This window comes from Schistocerca americana, chromosome 7 (genome assembly GCF_021461395.2).
Source record: "Schistocerca americana isolate TAMUIC-IGC-003095 chromosome 7, iqSchAmer2.1, whole genome shotgun sequence".
Taxonomy (NCBI): Eukaryota; Metazoa; Arthropoda; class Insecta; order Orthoptera; family Acrididae; genus Schistocerca; species Schistocerca americana.
The window spans coordinates 65,923,511-65,934,482 of NC_060125.1; the positions used below are offsets into that span (position 1 = coordinate 65,923,511).

Genomic DNA, 10,972 nt, shown 5'->3' on the forward strand with positions numbered 1-10,972 from the left:
GATTGAAATTTCGTGAGAAGATTCCGCCGCAACGAAAAACGCCTTTGTTTTAATGGTGTCCATACCAACTACTGAATCATGTCCGTGGCACTCTGTCCCCTATTTCGCGATAGTACTAAACGTGCTGCTTTTCGTTGAACTTTCTCAATGTACTCCGTTAATCCCATCTGGTAAAGATCCAAGACCGCGCAGCAGTACTGCAAAAGAGGGTGGACAAGAGTAGGGTAGGTAGTCTCTTTAGTAGATCTGTTATATTTTTTAAGTGTTTTGCAAGTAAAACGCAGTCTTTGGTTTGTCTTCCCCACAACATTTTCTATGTGTTCTTTCCAATTTAAATTGTTCGTAATTGTAATTCTTAGGCATTTAGTTGAATTTATGGCCTCTAGATTAGTGCAACCGAAGTTTAACAGATTCATTTTAGCGCTCACGTGGATGACCCCACACTTTTCGTTATACAGGTTCAATTGAAAATTTTCGCACCATTCAGATATCTTTTCTAAATCGTTTTGCAATTTGTTTTGATCTTCTGATGAGTTTGCTAGACGATACACGACAGCATCATCTGCAAACAATCTAACGCATCTGCTCAGGTTGTCCCGTAAATCTTTTTTTCATAGATAAGCAATAGCAGAGGGCCTATAACATTACATTGGGGAACGGCTGTGAGTTAGTATAGGCAGAGGTCATTCTTGGCAACCGGAATAAAACAATAATTGTATCCTTTTACAGACCTACCAGTTCAGATGAAACAATTACTGAAAGGTTCAAAGAAAACTTGAGTTTAATTTGAAACACGTACCCGCTCGTACAATTATAGTTGGCGGTGACTTCAATTTGCCCTCGGTATGTTGGCAAAAAGACATGTTTGAATCTGGAGGTATGCATAATACATGATCCGAAATTGTGCTAAAAGCATTCTCTGAAAATTATTTCGAGCAGTGAGTTCATGAGCCCTCGCGAATAGTAAACGGTTGTGAAAACACGCTTTATCTCTTAGCAACAAATAATTCTCAGCAAATAACGAACATCAAAACAGATACATAGATTATTGAATACAGGATTGTCGTTTCGAGATTGAATGTTGTAACCACCAAATCCTCCAAAAATTAAAATACATATATACAATATACAAAAAAAGCAGATAAAAATTCACGCCGTCCTGAGAGACAATCACCATTCCTTCCAAATTAACAACGTAACCGTAAACCGAAGGTGATTTGAATTAAAAGAAACAGTATCGACAGCAGTTGGGTGATTTATACCAAAAAATTAACAAACGACGGAGCTGATCCCCCTTGGTACGCAAAACGGGTCAGAACACTGTTGCAGGGACAACAAAAAGCATGCCAAATTCAAACGAACACAAATCTCCAAGATTGGCGATCCTTTTCAAAAGCTCATAATTTAGCGCGGACATCAAACGCGAGATGCTTATAACAGTTTCCACAACGAAACTTTATCTCGAAATCTGGTAGAAAATCCATAGAGATCGGGTCGTATGTAAAGTATGAAAGCGGCAAGACACAGTCAATGCCTTCTCTGCGCGATAGTGATGTAAATACTATCGACGACAGTGCTGTCAAAGCTGAGTTACTAAACCTAGTCTTTCGAAATTTCTTTACCAAAGAAGACGAAGTAAATATTCCAGAATTCGAATCAATAGCAGCTGCGAACATGCGTAACTTAAAAGTAGATATCCTCGGAGTAGTGAAGCAACTTAAATCACTTACTAAAGGCAAGTCTTCAGGCCCAGACTATATACCAATGACGTTCCTTGCAGAGTATGCTGATGCAATAGCTCCATACTTAATCATATAGAACCGCTAGCTCGACGAAAGATCCTTACCCAACGACTGGAAAGTCGCACAAGTCACACCAGTAATCAAGAACGGTAGTAGGAGTAATCCACTAAATTACAGGCCCATATCATTAACGTCGATATGCAGCAAGATTTTAGAACATGTATTGTGTTCGAACAATATGAATTACCTCGAAGAGAAAGGTGTATTGACACCCAGTCAACAGGGGTTTAGAAAACATCTTTCTTGTGAAATACAACTAGCTCTTCACGCACACGAAGTGTTGAGTGCTATTGACAAGGGATTTCAAATTGATGTGTAGATTTCCGGAAGGCTTTTGGCGCCGTACCACACAACCGGCTTGTGGTGAAATTGTGTGCTTATGGAACATTGTCTCAGTTATGTGCTGGGTTCGTGATTTCCTGTCAGATAGGACACATTTCGTAGTAACTGACGGAAAGTGATCGAGTAATGCAGAAGTGACACTGAACATAGCCTGTGTACTGGTAGATGACTGGTTACCGACTCAGAATTAACACAGATGGCTGAACGTTTAGTGCTGGGTACTGAAACAACACTGCTTTGTGTGTGCGCCTGCTTTAGACGCAGGTAGTAGGCATACATAAATCACAAATTGTTAAAAAACAGTATTTCTACATTTTATATAGATGTTAACATAAAAGATAATAAACGTAGAAGGCATAAATATATAACAGGCAGCGAAAAAAAATGTTTAACCAAAAGCTGTGTAATTATAAAATGGCAAAAGAATAGGTACTGCTTTATGAGAGGTAAGCATCAATGTGCAAGGCGATTCCCAGTGTTCGCCAAGAATTTTCCAGAAAGTTGAAATTTTACTAGAATACTTAATAAACTAACATGTTACTTTTGTGAGCGTATAATCTTTCGAAACAGAAGATTCGTGTCTACAAAATCATAACACACGATTTTGAAAAGTATTACACCAGATTGAAAAATTCAGGAATACGAAAACTTTAAATATGCATAACTTCTGAAACATTATTTTCAGAAAATGTGAATTTTTTGCTTTAAAATCTACAATAAGGACTTTCAAATAAGCTATTTTAATGTCGAAGCAAACAGTTTTTACTGTGGTTGAAATTTGACGTGCACATGGATCACAGGTATCTTGAATTATAAAATTTCTTTAGATAAAGTATTTGCCTGTGATCTAAATCTACTCCGCCCCCCCCCCCATGAACCATGGACCTTGCCGTTGGTGGGGAGGCTTGCGTGCCTCAGCGATACAGATAGCCGTACCGTAGGTGCAACCACAACGTAGGGGTATCTGTTGGGACGCCAGACAAACGTGTGGTTCCTGAAGAGGGGCAGCAGCCTTTTCAGTAGTTGCAGGGGCAACAGCCTGGATGATTGACTGATCTGGCCTTGTAACACTAACCAAAACGGCCTTGCTGTGCTGGTACTGCGAACGGCTGAAAGCAAGGGGAAACTACGGCCATAATTTTTCCCGAGGGCATGCATCTTTACTGTATGTAGTAGCATAAAGAGCTGCATCAAACCAGTCTCAGGACTGAAGACCACAACAACAACAACTAAATCTACTATTGTCACCAGCATTCGGTAAACTATACTATAAGTAATCAAGTACAGTGATATACATCGCGAATAAGAAATTAGTTATTTTTTATGTTTGGCATAGAATAATGAAGAGAAAAGAAACAAAAAACATTTTGACAACGGAAGTGGTATTGGAACAAAAGCATCATAATTTACAAAATGCAAAATCGAAGTGTGCATCATCACTGTTAGTATCTCACTCAGCGCTGCGATTGTGGACGCAGGTCTGCAGACCGTGGCTACGGAAGCGTCTAAATGGGCGCTTTCTGGAAGTCAGTATTTCTGTGATATTTTTTCTCTTGGTGAAGGGTCTTCCTCTGCCTTCTTCCCTTACTCAGGTTCCCGTGCCTCGTCGATACTGCCCGTCGACCTGAGAACCATTTCGGGTTCAATGTTGTGAGTATCTACGGTCAGTCTGCGAATGGGCGCCTTAACCTGTGGTTAGAACATTACCGGTCCAATGGTAATCCCGCCCGCGTGGGCGCGCCCTCACACGTGTAACTCAAGAGCATCCTCTGTTGGATGTATCTAATTTCTCGGACGTTCGGGACTTTTTCTCGTGCTGCTTTACCCTCTCAGAGTTAGCTACGGAATTCGAAAGTTGATATATAGAAAAATATAAACGATTCTGCTGAATTGTATGTTTGGGAGCAGATGAGCGGTCATCCTCCTTCTACACCCCCACCCCCCCACCCCCTCTCCCCGTTCCCTGCATTCTTGCCTGCCGTACAACTGCTATTACGTGAGGCCATAATATTGAGACTATCAGACTTCAGCAAAGCTTTTGAAACTGTCATATTTGACTTTACTACTCAGAAAAGTGCAGAGCTGTAGTTGCTCAAAAACAGCCAGCAATGTGTTGTCTGTGGGGATGGAATATCGTACAGGAAGAATTTTATTTCATGAGTGCCACAGCAGCCAATTCTGGGCCCAGTTATGTTTTCCTTGTATGTCAATGATATTTCGTGTTTTGTTCCCCTGAATCACCATTTCTAACCCGACGATCTCCAACTTTACCTTAGTGCCAGACCGGAAGATGTAAATACAATGGCCGCCCAGATGGATGATGATCTGGCTTCAGTGGTAACGTGGGTACGAAACCTGTGGCTTAAACTAAACTTAAAAACGGCAAGGCGCGAGTAATCTTCGCATCCTGTCAGAAATTGATAAGTTCAGAAATCCGTGGACAATTGTCTTGTATTTCGCTCGACGGTATTCCAATACATACTATATTAGAAAACAGTAAGGAACTAGGGTGTAGCTTTACATGAGCACGTTATCTGGGTGGAAAATACTGTCACAGGCTCCAGAAGATTTGCGCTTGCCTCTGTTCCCTGAAAAAGTTTCGGAACATGTTTCCAAAGGACTTGAAACGTAAACTCGTACAGTCACTCACGCTACGGTCGCAGGTTCGAATCCTGCTTCGGGCATGGATGTGTGTGATGTCCTTAGGTTAGTTAGGTTTAAGTAGTTCTAAGTTCTAGGGGACTGATGACCTGAGATGTTAAGTCCCATAGTGCTCTGAACCATTTGAACCATTTTTGAACACTCACTCAACAACTGACCCTCCACTATTGTGACGTAATTCAACACATGACAAGAATTGTAAACATTAGACGGTTAGAGCTAAAAATAAATGTTTGTGTGCGCTACATCTGCAGTGGTCGTAGATGTATCCCTTTTAGCGCTTCATACGCCTAGTTAGGACGGTTTCGTGACAACCGCGCGCTCTGTCTACTTCATCGGCTCCTTAGTACCTCGCATCAGACATTAAACATCTATAATCCAATCAAAGTCGGAACACTAAATCCCACTCATCTAGTGTCCCACCTGTGCCTACTCATAAAACAAAAACACCTTCGCCGTGCCGGCCAGGGTGGCCGAACGGTTCTAGGCGCTTCAGTCTGGAACCGCGCGACCGCTACGGTCGCAGGTTCGAATCCTGCCTCGGGCATGGTTGTATGAGATGTCCTTAGGTTGGTTAGGTTTAAGTAGTTCTAAGTTCTAGGGGACTGATGACCTCAGAAGTTAAGTCCCATAGTGCTCAGAGCCATTTTTGAACCTTCGCCGTTGCTGCTGTCCGCCTCTGGAAAAAGTAGCCCTACACTCAGCGCAAGAGCCAAAGCCTTGCCGCTTTTTAGAAGCAGTTGAAGCAACCTCATTGTGTCACCCACACACCGTTTCTGCAAAATTAATGTATATGCCGAATTTCCTCCGGTTCGCCTCCGTAGCTGAACCGTGCGGGCACAGTAACTCAGCGTGTTCGGACAGGGGACTGGCAACGCTCTGCAACAAAAAAACTGAGTGAAGTTCTCATCTACGGAAGCTGGAACATCTCGTGCAACATCCACAGATAACGGATGAAAATAAAACGACGAATAAATTAGTAACAGAAATAAGAAATGAAACCGAAATAGTCATGATGGGCAACTGTCAAGCAGAACACCTGGGTTCGAACCCCGGCAGTCCCATGGATATTTCGTTGGTGGGGGGACTGGGAAGCTGTCGCATCTGCTGCCTCGTAATGTCAACCGAGGAGCTACTTTAATGAAAAATAGCGGCTTCAAGGTCAAGAAAACCGACAACGGTGCTGCCCTCACGCCCCTCTATACCGCTTTCGCATGACGCCATATGGCAGAGGATGATACGGTGGTCGGTCGGTCCCGATTGGCCCATTCGTAGCCAGAACAGCAGAGCATTCCTTCCGGTTTTCCCTCTATCAAATAGTAAAGCTTATATTCCTGCCTGCTCCCGTTTCTACTCATTTCTCCTTACGTTCCAACAAGAGTCACGCCACTTCCTCTTTCTAGCCATTTTTCACTGCCTTCCCTATGCCCATTGCTCATAATTGAACCCTACCTTTCCATAACTTGAATTTACTCTTGTAGTTGTCATTTATGAGTATAAACCGTGTGTCTGCACTTTTGTAAAATTTAAATTCTAAATGTAGCAGTCCAAAATGCTTGTCGTAATATACAGTGTGATTCAGTGTCCTTGCCGATGTCGTCTTATGCAACCCGCGTTACGGCTACATCAGGAACAGTATCCAGACAACAGCCATGTAATAAGCATTTAATTTCCCTCTAAGAGGTTTGGGCGACTGTTAGCAAACGAAATCGTACTGAAAAAATACGAATGATGATAGGCCATGAATTACCCGATATTTTTGAACCAAGATATACTTTACTTCTACCATACTTATACAGGTTTTTCCAGCCTCTCTTAGTGTAATTATCAGTGTAGTCATACAGGATTTGGATATCTCTGGCAGTTAATTCCATTTATAGTACTTATTCATCCGTAAATGGTTAAGAAACGTTGCCTTATAAAGTGTGTTTCATTATCAGAAACAAGGAGAATTGAAAATGGGAAGCAATAACTTTCTGATATGTAACTCAATGAAAAGTTTGATGTATGACTCGTCACATTAATGTGCCAAAGTTTTTGCGCTAGGTCTAAAATGTATTAGTTTACTTTACCAATTATTCTGTGACATTTTAACAATGTGCTTCACATCTCCAGAGTGAATTGGCCAACAACATTATTCTGTCGTGTGGGGTTGCTTGCAACGACATTGGTAGGGAGAACAGAATCACCCTGTATGTAATGGAAAATATATACGAGGGCTATTCGGAAAGTAAGGAACGATACATCGCGAAATGGAAACCACAGTGAACATCAAAACTGTTTTATTTGCAACAGTTAGCTACAACTTCCAGCTACTTGTCTCCATAGTCACCGATCCGACTTAGACGTTTGTCGTAGCGTTGTACCAACTTTCCAATACCCTCGTTATAGAAGGCAGCCGCCAGTGCTTTCCGCCAATTCTCTACGCTGGCCTACAGCTCACTGTCTGTGCCAAAATGTTGTCTTCATAGCCAGCACATGTGAGCAGAGATGAAACTCAGAGGGAGACAATTATGGGCTGCATTGTGGGCAACCAAACATTTCCAGCTGAAAACGATGCAGGAGCATCTTCATTGCCCCTGCAGAATGCGGCTGAGAATAGTCTTGAAGAAGAAAACGCACAACAGTTATGTAATGTTGGCTGCATAGCTTCAGGCGAAATTTCTCACCCGGCCCTCATACTTGGCGGGAGACACTATTATTCTAGGCATCTTTAAGTGCTCTCTGTGTGCTCAGAACTAAAAAAAACGACGTAACGCGATCGATGGGCATACTAGAGACATTGCCCAACACACCTGAGCAAAACTTCATCGGATTTTCCCTGTGGTTTCCATTTCGCGACCGATCGTTCCTTACTTTCCGAATAACCCTTGTAGAATGCCTGGTAAAATGTAAGATAGGACCTGATAGCCCTAATTTTGCCAAGTTAAATAAGTTAATGAATAAATAGATTTAAATCAGAAAAATAGAAGAAGAGTTACATTACTTAAATAGTATAAGGTTTACTAGAAATATAAACGGATTATCTAAAAAAAATTCCAAATTGAATATGAATCTAAATGTAAACACTCACCTTAATACGGACATCAGGTCACACCATGTTTGCCTTATCAAAGCAAAGTCTCATGCTCTGCTCCCTCAAATGTTTCAGGATGAGGAGGGAGTGGTGCATCAGGAAGCCCGTCACCACCACCACCTTGACTGTCCCCTCACCCATAGAGAAACGTCGCTGGTGGCGCCACGTGCTGCAGAAGACTCGCCAGCCAGCTCTCTGTAATTTTAGTCTACCTGTACCATCTCTGTATATCTGTCGGTTGCACCCTGTAGTTATCCTCTTGTTCAACGGTACGGTTTGTTATTTTCTGTGTAAATACCAATAAAGGAAATGTGCAGCACTGTACTGTCTACATTCATTATACTTTACATTCTCACATATCCTCTGACTTGCGTTAACCTTCGCTATACGCAGTGTAAAAGATGGCCACGTCTTCATCAGATCAAAACTTTCAAAATCAAAGTTATCATGCAACCTAGATAATCCAAACAATGTGATCACCTTTTTTACAAATAATAGTCAAAATACCTACAAAATATAGATGTTAGAACATTAACAAAAAATGCATATTGAGTAAATTCTTTCTTTGTAAGAATGCTTTCTCAGCTTTCTGCTAAGAGATGATGATGATGATGATAATGATGTTTGGTTTGTGGAGCGGTCAACTGCATGGTCATCAGCGGCTGTACAGAGTCCCAATTTTTCACAGTCCAATTTTGTACACAGTCCAATCTAGCCACTGTCACGAATGACGTGGATAATGATAAAAGGATGACAACACAAGCACCCAGTCCCCGCGCAGAGAAAAATCCCCAACCCGGCCGGAAATCGAACCCGGGACCCAGTGATCCAAAGGTAGCAACAGTAGCCACTAGACCGTGAGCTGCAGACTTGGCAGAGAGGGATGTGGTGAAACAATTACACTGTCTGATCAAAAGTACCCCAAAACCGATTAATAGACATGCTACAGTGAATTATTATTTTCGAACAAGGAAAGTTTTCTTTTTGTTTTGTATGGCGCTCTTTAGTGGTAACTGAAAAATAAATTTTGATAAGGTGAAATTTACTGGAGTGCCATTAAGTAAAAGAAGCAGCCAAGTAAAAAAATGATAATTTTAAATTATCTCACGGCACAGATAAATTTACCACTAAGAGAGAGAAAATTAATAATTCAAGGTTTTGTCTATCCTGCTTTGAATCGCGGAGTGGACAGACCGCGCACACCGTTTGTTGGCCGTGTGCCGATCATTAATATTACGCGTTATGCACAGAAGTGCTACCGGGAAACTGCATTTACAGATTGGCTTAACAGATCTCAGGGACGCACGAGTGGCTGCTACAAGCCCAGACACCAGTGGCGTTCGGCAGCGGCCAGCAAGCGATACGTCGGCAGTCTTGCAGTTCTCCTAGCTGACACATAGAAAGATTGGAGGCAAGGTTAACGTTATTGAAATGAAACATGGATAAGCAAAAACATTTATTTATGTATTGACAATACTTTAACATAGATAAGTATTTTGCACACCTTGAAAAAATCTTTCTAGTACAACTGCCTGTTACGTAATGATTCGAGAGAGCGACCATTAAGAGAGCGATCGAGAAGAGCGGTGACATCAATAGAGAGCGGGGCCCAGGAGAGAGGAGAGATTTCCAGAGACAGCGAGCCAGACGTGATTCGTGTTTATAGACAAGTAGACAACTGAAGGCAACTCTACGGTCATTTTTCCTCAGCCTCTTCCTGTTCTGCAAGCCTCTCGCGTGGAAAAATCCTCGCGAGACTTCGCTGCCCTCCGTTCCGGCGTGGCTGACCAGTAAAATTTTATTATTGTCGACGCGGGCGCTGCGTGTGATACACTATTCCCCAATTACAAAATTTCTCTTTTGCTATTTTTAACAGCTGTATGCTCTCTCACATTTACGAAAAACTAATTACAGTTTTGCATTATAAGACAACTTAAAGAAAATACCCGGCATTACTACACAAATACAGCGTTTCTTACGTAGATTTAAATAAATTATTTTAGTTTTAACATCTGTATGCTCTCTCACATTTACGAAAAATTAGTTACAGTTTTGCATTATAAGACAACTTAAAGAAAATACCCGGCATTACTACACAAATACAGCGTTTCTTACGTAGATTTAAATAAATTATTTTAGTTTTAACATCTGTATGCTCTCTCACATTTACGAAAAATTAGTTACAGTTTTGCATTATAAGACAACTTAAAGAAAATACCCGGCATTACTACACAAATACAGCGTTTCTTACGTAGATTTAAATAAATTATTTTAGTTTTAACATCTGTATGCTCTCTCACATTTACGAAAAATTAGTTACAGTTTTGCATTATAAGACAACTTAAAGAAAATACCCGGCATTACTACACAAATACATCGTTTCTTACGTAGATTTAAATTAATTATTTTAGTTTTTAGGGCCTAAATTTATTTACACATAAAAAGAAACATTTCAACAGGGAGTGTACAACTTTGCCTTTATAACTTCAGTGAGGTGTCTGTATGCGTGTAGAGGAATGGCAGCCCATTGCCCCCCACCAGCCTGAGCAGAGTGCAGTGGTGTTGGATACTGCGGTCTGAAACGAAGGCGATGTTCTGACTCATCGCAAAGGTACACTATGTGATCAAAAGTATCCGGACACCCCTAAAAACATACGTTCTTCGTATTATGTGCATTGTGCTGTCACCTGCTTCCACGTACTCCAATTCAGCGACCTCAGTAGTCATTAGACATCGTGAGAGAGCAGAATGGGCGCTCCGGGGAACTCACGGACTTCGAACGTGGTCAGGTGATTGGGTGTCACTTAAGTCACACTGTTGTGACTTGGCAAGACAGCCAAGTCACTATGAGAGGAAGCCGAAAGGCACGCGTTAAGCTCACGCAGATTGGCGTGAGGTCTGGAACAGTTAAAGGAATTAATAGTAGCAAATGAAGTACGTAGTTGATGTAATACTTAACTTTAATCCACAGTTGTAGAACATCTCTCTTGACGGTACATGTTATAACCACAATATAAAATAATATCAAATGCTATGGCGCCTTGCTAGGTAGTAGCAAATGACGTAGCTGAAGGCTATGCTAACTATCATC

At 41.5% G+C, this 10,972-nt stretch overlaps 1 protein-coding gene across 1 annotated transcript in view; it reads left to right on the top strand.

The window, feature by feature from the left end:
* Positions 1-8,205, top strand: part of LOC124622394 (prothoracicostatic peptide-like) — a 618,742-nt gene extending 610,537 nt beyond the window's left edge. The window contains exon 5 of the mRNA XM_047148083.1: positions 7,957-8,205. The gene's annotated coding sequence lies outside the window, so the exon portion shown is untranslated. The remainder of the gene's footprint in view (positions 1-7,956) is intronic.
* Positions 8,206-10,972: the final 2,767 nt, after the last annotated feature.